The sequence below is a fragment of the Nicotiana attenuata genome, unplaced genomic scaffold (genome assembly GCF_001879085.1).
Source record: "Nicotiana attenuata strain UT unplaced genomic scaffold, NIATTr2, whole genome shotgun sequence".
Classification (NCBI taxonomy): Eukaryota; Viridiplantae; Streptophyta; class Magnoliopsida; order Solanales; family Solanaceae; genus Nicotiana; species Nicotiana attenuata.
The window spans coordinates 3,246-7,123 of record NW_017674261.1 but is presented as its reverse complement, the minus strand read 5'-3'; positions in this window follow the sequence as shown (position 1 = coordinate 7,123).

Sequence of the window (3,878 nt, the reverse complement as noted above, 5' to 3'; positions counted from 1 at the left end):
TCATTTTACGGTATCGGAGTGTCAATAAAGCACGAGTGGTTCCGTTCGTTAAATCAGGTAATTTGCAGATGAATAAGAGAGAATGACTCTCGAGAATGGTTTTAATGTGTTCAAGAATCTACATGTAGCACTCAGGTGTTTTAAGGTGGTGTATGTGACTAAAGACAATGTTTTCAATAGAAAATGTCAAGACTTGTGGTATTTTTTATTTTGATCATGGGATCCTATGTGTCGATACCTGGAAAGTAAAGGAAGCGAATTTAGATTCGCAGAAAGTTCTCAGAGTGAAGTATTCTGGAATGTGGTATTTCTGGGAAACAATTGAGAGAGTATTCAGTGGCCTATGGGTCTTAGACAGTGTGGTCTTATGTTCGAGTCTCGTGTGGTAAGCTTGGATTGAGGCATTGTGATGCTACAGCGAGGGAGAAATATCAAGTGGATGATAAATCAAAAAGGGAAATTAGACAGATGGAATAGCTTGATAGTAGACCGAATCGGTATGGTAAGGATGTGATTAATTCTTCGTATGTGTTCGAGGTAATGGGCTTTTACAGGTATTGTGCAGCAAGGCTCTTGAGTTCTGACAGCTTGCTTAGCTTGGTTCGGGTAGAAGGATTCAGTCCTGGAAGTTTAGCTTGTGCAATGGAATTGGGGGAGAGTTCTTGATAAGTTTTACCGTGGTTTAGAGACGTATAAATTGCCTATGGGCATGCGAAGCATGGAATGTGTAATGATTTCTCTTCTTGATGGGATTGATGGAGAGTTCTTGACTAGTGGAGTACGTAGATGTTTGTGGTTAGGAAGGGAGATGGAGTTCTCATGTTATACTAGTGTGGTATGGTATATGCGATATGTGGTGGAGGATTGGGATTTGTGTGTGTAAGGTTACGGTTCTGTTCATAATGGAAAGTCATTAAATTCTTAAGCAGCACGGGTAGGTGCAGGTGATTAAAGAATCGATCTTCAAATGATTAAGGAAAATGGTATTGCCAACCATAGTGATTCGACGGGGGTATATGTTCCAGTAAAAGGGCAATGTGATGTAAACTGATAATACTTCGGTAGTGTTGCGGCATTTGGGATCGACTGTTGATATCTGAGTTTGTTTGACGGCACAGGGAAACTTTAGAATACCTTTCGTGGGATGATTGGGTACTTGAGGTGTGATATGTATTCGTACCGCGCAATTTGGGATCAGGTATAGTTATTTGTGTGCTATATGGAGTTGGAGACTAGGAGTTCTCGTGTTCAGGCTATGCAGGTTTTGTAAATCGTGTGTATCGGCACCGTCTAGAGGTTATTGGGAATTAGAGGTCCGAGTGGATCTTTCTTTGCTTGGTATGCCAAATTTTGGATATGATATTGGATTGTAGGCTGGTTGTCTCAGTGTTGGGTTATTCTAGACTATTGTGCTACGGGCTAGGCCGAAAATGCCACGGGTTGAGCGGCAAGGTGCATTGGATTATGTTCTTGCAGAGTGGTACATATTTCAAAAGATGCACCGGACGGCTAAGAAGGATTGCTTTTCTTAATGGGGCATTCGTGATGGATGTCAGTACAGAGGTTTCTACCATTGATTTAGTTCCGGTATTGAGTGACTTTTCGGATGCATTTTTTTTGTGGCCGGGCATGTCGCCGGGTGAGATGGTAGATTTCGGTATTTATTTGGTGCCGGGCACCGTATCGTACGGCTCTGGCAGGAGTTATAGTAGTGGAAGGAGCAGCTTCGGGCTTCTTGGTATTGAGTTCGTTGGCAGGCCAATGTGGCTACATATTTAGCTTGAGTTAGCTTGGTTAGTCTTGAGTTGTATTGTTGAGGGACAGGTGGATTCGATCGTTATTGAACTTGTTAGTGATCTGGGGAGATCTATGAGTTGCTTTTTCTGTGCTGTGAGGCGTTATGATTTGTTGGTTATGGGCACACGTGGTGCAGATCTATTGGGGATTCATAGTGAAAGTCGAGCGAGAAGAGTAATCGGGTGTTGCTCGGTAAATGGAGTGTGGGTTATGACCTATCAGGTGGCGTGTCGTATGTTGTTTATTTCACCGTGGGTGCAATGAATTGCCTTGGTTTGAGACATCAAATTGTGTGTGGCTGTCAAATTTTGATCACAGTGTCTTAAGGTGCTCCATGTGTAACAGTGTTTGGATAGGATCGCGCATTGTAGCGAGGTTGCGTTGAGTAATGACCTTTCGGGGTAGATTCAGGTGTTCTATTCCTATGATGTGAGACGGGGTCTCAGCCTTGTGTTGTGATGATACTGATGAGCTTGAAGTACAACTCTTTTGTTTGAGTTATTTTCATGATTTGAGTATATTCAGGTCGTTTCTTGTTGGTACGCGTATTATGCAAGTTGTGGCTTAGGCCTGTATTGAGGTATCGTATCACCAGAGTGGTGTGTTGGATTCGAGGTGATCGTTAGAGTCATTAATGAATACGAACAGAATTGATTGCAGCTTGTTAGAGAGATAATATCAAGGTATGGCCCGGAAATCTGTTGTGATATTAGTCAAAGGGAAGTGGCTTCATGAATGGTTGATCTGAGGAATGGTTACGGTTTATCGCGTGTTTCATTTGTTGTTGGCAGTATATGGAAGTGTTGGAATAAGACTTTAGCTAACAAAAAGGTTTTCTATCGGTATTTGGTTATTATGGGCAACTGCTGTAAATAGAGGCTATCGTTTCGAGTGTTTGGATTATGTGGTATATCATATGATTTCACCTGAGGTTGCAAGTATGGCTTATTACAGCTGGTTCGGGTTTATTCTGGGTATAGATGTAAGGTTCTGATATTGTGTATGATTTCGGAAAGTGCAATGTGGTTCTATGGTTTATGGTTTAAATGGACTGTGAGATTTCGGCTATATTGTGTTGTCGGACCTATATGAGATAGGGTGACGTGAGATCACCCCGGGTATATGCTTGGTAAAGTTATTCAGCTGTTGGTTAGCTTCTAGGACAACTCTGGGTACGCTCGAGGACGAGCGTTGGTTTAAGTTGGGGAGGATGTGACGACCCGACCCGTCGTCTCATGTATTACAGCCCCGTTTCCCCCATTTACTGCTTCTTCATGTTTCATTATCAGCAACGAGTGTGTTATAGTTGAATTGAATTGGTTTGGATAGGAAATGAGACACTTAGTCTCTTTAAGGAAGGCTTAAGTTGGAAAGGTCAACCGGACGTTGACTTATGTGTTAGAAGGCTCGGATATGATTTCCGGTGATTTGGTTAGCTTCAGGGGATGATTTGTGACTTGGGAGTGCGATCGGAGTTGATTTTGGAGGTCCGGTGTAGAATTAGGCTTGAATTGGCGAAGTTAGTATTTTGGCGGATTCCGGTTGATAGGTGAGATTTTGATCCGAGGGTCTGAATAGAATTCCGAGAGTTGCTGTAGCTTCAATATGTGATTTGCGATGTGTGTGCAAAATTTCAGGTCATTCGGACGCCGTTTGGTCGGGTTTTTGATCGAAAGTGCATTTCAGAAGTTTTTGAAGAACTTAGGCTTGAATCTGATGTGATTTGATGGTTTTAGCGTTGTTTGATGTGCTTTGATGATTGGAACAAGTTTGAAAGATGTTATGGGATATGTTGGTGTTTTTGGTTGAGGTCCCGGGGGGCCTCGGGGTGATTCCGGATGGCTATCGAGATGAAATTGGAGTTGAGGAATTGCAGGTTATAGCTGGTATCTGATATTTTCGCTTCTGCGGAAATGGACCGCAGAAGCGGTTCCGCAGAAGCGTAATGGTGGTCGCAAAAGCGGTCAAGAGCTGAGTAGGGTAGTTCCGCAGAAGCGGAACCTTTTTCGCGCAAGCGAGTCCGCAGAAGCGGACGGGCGATCGCAGAAGCGATCTTGGTCTATAGATGGAGTTCCGCAAAA